Here is a 7,966-nt window from a genome sequence, read left to right on the forward strand (position 1 = left end):
TAACTGCGCTTCCTAAAATACTCAGCTTTTAGATTTCACTGTAGCATCATCGGTTTCCCACGGGTCTCTGAGTGTAATTCTGCTGTAGGACTGAAGATGTGACCTCTCACCTGCCTATCTAAACGCATCATCTTAAAGTCTCCCAGTGGAGCATCTGTCGCTGAGGCCAGCTGTGCTATCAGCTGGGATTTCATCATCCCAGTTCATGTTGTTGAAGAGTATGAGTTCTATATTTAGCCTGTATTTGTGTCTACATATGTGCTTATCTGCATGTGTGTTGTGATTTGTGAGTTGTGGCTCTTGTTTCCATAATATATTTTGTGCTTAAATCTGTTAGTCTATCAAGAAAATCTACAAACAAAACACATCACACATAAAGGTCATGATAGGAAAAAAATCTCATATTAAAAATTATGAAAAGTGTATTTTTACAAAATAACCTTAACTTGAGGTATATTTACAAGCCTTCAGTGGAGTTTTCCATGTGGTTTATTTGATTTTTTATATATTTTAAAATTGTTTTTAAATACTATCCAACAATACAGTCGAACAGGTTGTGCGGACCTTTCAACCACAGCTGCTGGACTGCTGATAAAAGCAGTGGAGAATGTGCTGATAAACCGAAGCACTTAGCTGAGTACAACAGCGTTTGAAACTGAAACATGCTTCAGCAAAAAGCATGAAGGTTCATGTAGCACAATCAAAGAAGCTGAGTTTGTGTTGTGAGCTGCCACTCTAGCTCAGAGTTCTCACAGAAGAGCAGAGATACCACTTACAGTAATCTCATTAGATAGCCCACAAGCATGAAATGACCTCTTCACCGTGCTGTAAATGACATATGTTTGTACGTGTATAAATGCGGTTAAATGCATGAAACCCCTTAACTGAATGTGTTCTTTTCCTCTAAGGAAAAAGAGCTGTTTTCCCGTGATCACCGCCGTGTGCAGTCATACATCAATATGACTCGTATTCCCTCATCATATCAGCGCCTCTGTGCAGTCAGCACTTCTGAGCTACATAACACCTTGTTCCTGCTCTTTTGCTTTGCGTGCAGAAAATACTCGGGGTCCTCGAGGCAAAGACACATCTGTCTTGAAAAAGTTTTAACACGTTTCATAGGCCATCTGGCGCACTAAGGTGCTCATGCTATGACAGATTAAGTTGTACTTTTATGAATGCCTGAGCCACAGTGAAAGCACATGTGCTGAAATAATTAACAGATACTGACAGCAAGGCCACAGAAGCTGTTTTAAGTTGATTATCAAATGCTTCTTATTTCCTTGTTGCAGCTTCTCAAATGTGGAATTTGTTCTGTTTTCTATTATTATGTTGTACACACATTTGGGTTTCTGGGCTGTTAATTGGACGAAAGAATCAATTTAGAGATAAATGTCCATATGGGCTTTAAAGAGGCAACTTGTAAAATATGGAATTCAAAGTTAGCTCTAAAAATATAGACTGAAAAATATTCAAATATTTAATATTTTAATATTTATAATATTTAAAATTACACACATACATTTAATATTAAATATTTCTATAAAATATATCTAGAAATATTCAAGAGAACAACCCATCATCTGTAACCTACAACTCTCTGGTTCTGATGTTTCACTGAGTGATGGTCAGTGTAGTTTCATTATCAGTTAAGTATTTGTGGGAACATACATTAAACGTGAGTGGAGGTGTGAGCTCTATACTCACCAGCATACTGCCATCTAGTGGTCTCAGGATGACTTTCATCCTAGTATATCTATTTTGCACTCAAAATATCTGATCTCAGCCAAACAAATTGGATTCATAATGTATGGCTTACATTACACACTGTTTATATCATATCTGAGGCCGGGGACGAATGCTCGCAGTAAATCTATTCTGTAATATCTCCCAGCCCTCTGTGTGACATTGGCAATAAGATGGAGAATTGGTGTTATGATGTATGAGTGGCCAAGGTGAATGTATTGTTTTAACCAAAAGGGCACCAGCTGCAGTCACAGAGTTGTGGCGTGGAAAGTGGAAATGTCACCTCTTGGTTTAGAGCGGATAAAAACACATCCCCCCCGACCTTTCCGCTTTATTACCCACCATGATACCTCATAAATTGAGGAGAATACAGTGCTGCTGTCACGTCAGACGGAAAGAGGGAGCTGCACCTTCTTTTCTTTTCTTTTTTTGCCCTGCTTATTTTTTTTCACACTTACTGTTTAAGTCAGACCATTTGTTTGACTTCTGTGGAGTATGTTTTATGATGTTTTAAGATCACAATTAAAGAAAGCAATAATAATGTAGTGATTAAATATAATTAGTTTAGTTATATATGATGATTTTACCTTCTGAAGAGATTGTGAAATATTTTAAGAATTATTATAGAAAATAAAAAGTATATTAAAGTCTTATCGTGAACTTCATTTTTATCAGTGTTGCAGAAACAGCTGTTTTGTAAGGAAGTGTATGAGACAAAATTTCAAAATGGAGCAGATGAAAAAACTGACTAACTTCATTGATGAACTGCTGTTTTAATAGATCTAATTATCTCTGGCGCCCTCTGCTGTTTCATGGGTGTTTTACATGAGGCCTTGTCATTTGATGGTACCCTCACTGCCCAACCACTGAGAAATTGGAAAAATCACTAAGCCCATAATCAATGAGCCATAATGTGTTTTTTAAAGACAAATTTATACTAAACAAACCGCAATAGTTAACTGGAAAAATTGTCATATTCAAGCACAATCAAAAACAACAATAAAATTGCATTAGTTGGTGTCTTCATAATATCGACATAAAATTGACTTTTTTTGGTTTTGGTTTTTTTTTACACATCAGCTAGGTCATTATTATATGAGCCTTATACAGTAACAAATACAATATCTCTTTTTAGTTAAAGTCTGTGATTTCAGTAAATAATAAATAAATAAATAAATAGGCTAAATCCTGTTATGATTTAAAGGTCCACTAAATAGGATTTAGAGACAACAAAAAAAACTATTCTAATATTCCCTCACCTGAAATTGATTATTGTTTGGTTTTTGTTATGTGCCGGTCTTGTTGCAGTCTTCTTGTGTGTGTGTGTGTGTGTGTGTGTGTGTGTGTGTGTGTGTGTGTGTGTGTGTGTGTGTGTGTGTGTTTAGCACTCATCACTGCAGGGGAAGGGTGAAACAAGGAGTGTACAGTTGCAAACTGCAACCTGCCCTCAATACGCCCCGAATTTCTACATGCTGGACCTTTTAAATTGTGCAAGCGTCATTATAAATCCCACATGTTAGGTCACAAGCTTACTGTAGTGTGCAAGAAAAATCTCTGTCTATTACTCTTACATTTTTCCTTTTAATCTTTGTTTTCTCCTCTAATTTTCTGGATAATGTTGCTCCTCGTGGCCCGTAAAAAATAGTTCAAATCAACTAATCCAAGAAGGAGCAGGAACTCTGATGTTGAAGCGCTACAGTCGCAGTTTGTGAAGAGCGGTCATGAGTACGTCTTGTTTCAGTCACGTACTAGCAAAGGTGAGAATCGCTGCCAGAGGAGGCGATGAGACATACAGAAAGTATGCAAATGTCACTGCTGACATTTTTAAAGAAACATCATTTTTGCTGGCAGTACACAAGACCAAGCAAAGAGTATTAGATCTCACGCCAGGACAGCAGTGTACCTCATCGCATATAAATCATCAACAGCAGCAAATAAGAGCACTCTATTACCGTAACTATCTGCAGGGGATATATCTCTCACCACATCTCCTGCAGAGAGAGATAAGCCTTTTAACTGCAGTCTACAAGATGCTACTGCTGCTGCAGCCATTCATCTTTCATCCAACCCTAACTGTGGGTGTGTACATACATGCATGTGTATGAGTTACATGTGTGTCTTCCATTTAATTAATGATGGTATATGGTGATGCTTAGCAGCAGGGATTAACACACTGTGTCATGCGGTGTTTCAGATAGAGGACGCTTGCACAACCTTTGCAAGCCTGCACCCAAAGCCACAGCTAAACTGTTTCCCTTGCAAATGTATGAGCTGCGTATTTATAACTAAAATTTCATAGATTTATATGCATAACTTTGACAGACATCTGAATTATGTTCTTTATTTGCAAGTAATTATCACCAGGACATTATTTTTCACAGCCACATACTGGTACACATTCGGTGTGGATATCGCTCATACGGTCAGTAACTGCACACAGGATTAAGTTATCATGGGATTCTTATCACCTGACAGAGAAATTACACTATAGGTTACTTTTTCATAGAGGAATAACCTGTGAGGTTGTTGCTGTTGTGATTTCGAACTTAATCCAGCCAGAGATCTGCTGCCAAGCAAACAGTGAGTCAGCGGTGAATTTTCAGGGTTTTCTGTTGTTACTGTTTGAGTTGTCGTAGGTGGCATTTTTTTTCTATTCTGCTCAGACATGATGGGGATTGCCAGTTGAGCTCAGTGCCTGGTCCTGTTTCCACTTGTGCTTTACTGAAAACCATCTGAAAACCAAACATGCATCACTTTATCCGCTTTAATAGGATTTAGAACAACAATGTAACATGAAATCAGCTGGCTGTAGGTTGAATCATTACTGCGCTGCAGCATATAGAAGATTGTAAGTGTGACATTAACAGCATTAACTTAACTTTAACGGTTAGGGGTAGCCTGAGAACCCAGCAGCTCCACTCCCCTCCAGGTCTCTGCGGATGTTCAGATCCTGTGGAGATCAGGCAGAGAGAGCAGATCTTTGAAAGATCAATACTCCTTAGTGGATTTCCTCTATCAACCACACTGAAATCCTACCATCTGTGACATATAGGTTGAGAGTATAAGTCGCTGCTGGGCGGGATCCAATCCAATAAGTCGCTCTCCATGCCGTCTGTTCTTGTTGGGTTGGAAATGCTGCAGGTTGAGAGAGGTGGATGTGTGGAGTGGAGCCACCAGGTACACCAGGTGGTGTTTAAGGTTTTTTTTTTTTCCCCACCAGTTATTTCAACGTTCACCGCTGTTTGTCTCATTCATTTGTGGAGGTTCTTTGTTCTCTTACTTGACACACATCCAGATATACACAGCAAGAGGAAAGAATAATCATGAAAATATTTGTTATCTGTGTGGTTATCATGACTGATCATTTGTCAGTACCAGGATGATTCCTCTGTGGGAGCACGAACTGAAAGATGGTGTGCTGATTATGTAGACTGTATTCAGATCTTCTTTAAAGGGGCAGTGAGTTTAGTTTAGCTTAGCATAACATAGCATAAGGACTGGAGGCAATGAGCAAAAAAAAAAAGGAAATCTAAGTAAATGTGCCTACCAGCCCATCTGAAGTTCTCCAGTTAACACTTGTTATCATGTCTGTTCAATTTTTTTCATGAACTGTACAAAAAATGTATAGCTGTAAACATTTCTTGACAACCAATGGATCCTTCGGGAAGTTACTGCACCTGGATAAGAAATACTCTGACGAAAGCACAATGTGACATGTTTGTGTGGGCTAAAGAAACTGGATATTAAGATGAGCTTATAGCTGGATTTTGTTATCTTTGGACAGAGCCGAGCTGTTTCCCTGTTAGTCTTTGTGCCTTGAGCTGACTGGCAACTGGCTGTGAACTCATACTGAGCAGGCAGATGTGGGAGTGTAAATTCCCAAAATGTGAAACAACCTCTTTAACAGTGTAGTTTAGTAGTAGTTTAGATCAGATAAGAATAATTTGGATTTTCAACAACTGAGAAATGGATTTCTTTCCCCCACAATAGATATATTCATTTTTCAATTGACACCCATTTTAGTATATCAATAAAAACATGAACATGACAAAAAATATATGAAATATGTCATTTAATTTGATAAATGCACATTGATTGCAATAAAATGAAAACATTACACATTGTATGCAAAAATGGAAAATCACTAAAAAGAAAAACGATGTGCATAATGTGCAAAATGAAATGTGTACAGAAAGGAATAAATCAACAGCAATGGATGAGAAATTAAGAATGGTTGTACAATATTTGTGTTAACGCCTTACATGTGTCTGTATGTAATAGTTGCTTGTTTTAAGCAGTTGCTTGTCGACAGAAAAGTAGACCTTCGCAGAACTGTTTGACCAGTGGGTTTGTATGGAGATGGAAAATGAATGCCTGAAATGAAATAGGAAAAAAAAAATGAACAGCTGTATATTTGCAGAAGTGAAAAATTGAGCAAGCGACATCAGACTTATAAGAGAGCATTGCAGAGAATATTTTTACGAGGTGTAAACATTTTACACTTTTGCCAATGCCAGAGTGACTGAACAAGCAGAGCTTCTTGCTGTTGATGGATGCACTTGGTTGTTGTGTTAAGGGCTGGTAACTACAACACGAGAGGTGCCAGCCAGTAACACAGACGTGTGCAGGATGACAAGGAAAATGTAGTTAATATCACCATTTAACTGTGTGAGAAATAGCTTCTTTGTGTTCAGTGAACCAACGGCTTTATGAATAAGCAGGATTAGCTTTGACTGCAAGGCTGCTCAGGGCCACTCGGCTCACAAGGAAGTTAATTCAACACAATGACAGCAGATTGGTTATCATTTAGTTTATTTTTAAGGCACAATGTGCAATTTTAAACAGAAATGTGTGTTTTTTTCCTGGCTGGAACAGCAGATGTGTGTGCAAATGTCCAATAAAGCGCAGATTCAGTGACATACAAATCTGAGTTGCTATTAGCCAAATTTTAAAATGCACCTCCAGAAACAGCTTTGACAGAAGCCAGCAGGCTGCACGAGTGCGGCTTGACAACAAGGGGTCAATGAGATCTCAGGACGAAAGGGCAGTAAGTTACACTGTTTCTGCGCACCAGACACAATGTGACGCTTTCAACACTCTCAGACTGCATTTCTTCAGTGTTCTGTGGAGATTATTTTGAATTGGATTTTAACAGATTTATTTAAAACTGACTGAAGTGACCTTCATCTTGTCGCCCAAGATTTAAGACAATATTGTAACAATGACTGGCCAAATCTTAACATTTGCGGAGATTTATCATAGTTATTTAAAAGCCTTTGAAGATGTAAAACCAGTTCTATAGTTCAGAGATATATTTTTAATTAATTATTATTATTAATTATTAAGTATATATAGCTGCTATTTTCCTTTCAGTAACAGTCTTGTCAATGGTTAAGTGCAGTCTGGTTGTCTAATTATTCCTACACCACACTTCCTTTTAGTGAATGTAATGCAGTGTCACTAAACTGTGTGAAAACTGCATTGGATGTAAATGCTACACAGAACTCTTGTAACACTGAAGTAATCTTTATGATTCATTTTGGTTAAATATGTGGCACTTTTACAAAATATTTTTTGACGTCACATTTGACTGGTACATAAGACATTTCTTAACTTTCTTAATAAATTGCACAGTTTAAATCTCTCCTCCTCCCCGTCCTGCGCCACATGAAAGCACCGAGGTTTTATTGAGGAAACGCTCAGTTCTAACTCCAGCTTTGAACTTCACGTGACACGAGAGGGGATAAATAATGTAAAGGTTCTCCCTAAGTGGTCCCTTCCATAATATTTTGTCCAAATTTATGCCCAAAGATGCCATATTTGTGCAGCTGGAGAATCACATCAGCATGTGTTTCCTCTAAAAAAAAAAAAAAAAAACTGGGAACAGTTTAGGATTAATGCCTTAAATGAAAGTCTTGAAATTGCTTCTGCAATGACAATACGTGTTGTTTCTATTCTGTCCTAGCTTTAATTTTGATTTAGATAACATTAGCCTATATGGACCGCCAAGGTTTAACTCAGGCCACTAAACTAACATGAGCTTGAGACGCCAGACACTTGATGACAATTTCCAGCATTTCGAAGGGAAAATTGTACAACACGAGGTGGAAAAAAACAAAACAAAACAAAAACAAACAAAGTCACTCAGGTGTAATTTTCTATCTGACGCTGGAGCCTGGGAAACTATTCTGCCCGGCTGCTCATCAGACACAGACTCCGGGTG

This window comes from Scatophagus argus, chromosome 12 (assembly GCF_020382885.2).
Source record: "Scatophagus argus isolate fScaArg1 chromosome 12, fScaArg1.pri, whole genome shotgun sequence".
Taxonomy (NCBI): domain Eukaryota; kingdom Metazoa; phylum Chordata; class Actinopteri; family Scatophagidae; genus Scatophagus; species Scatophagus argus.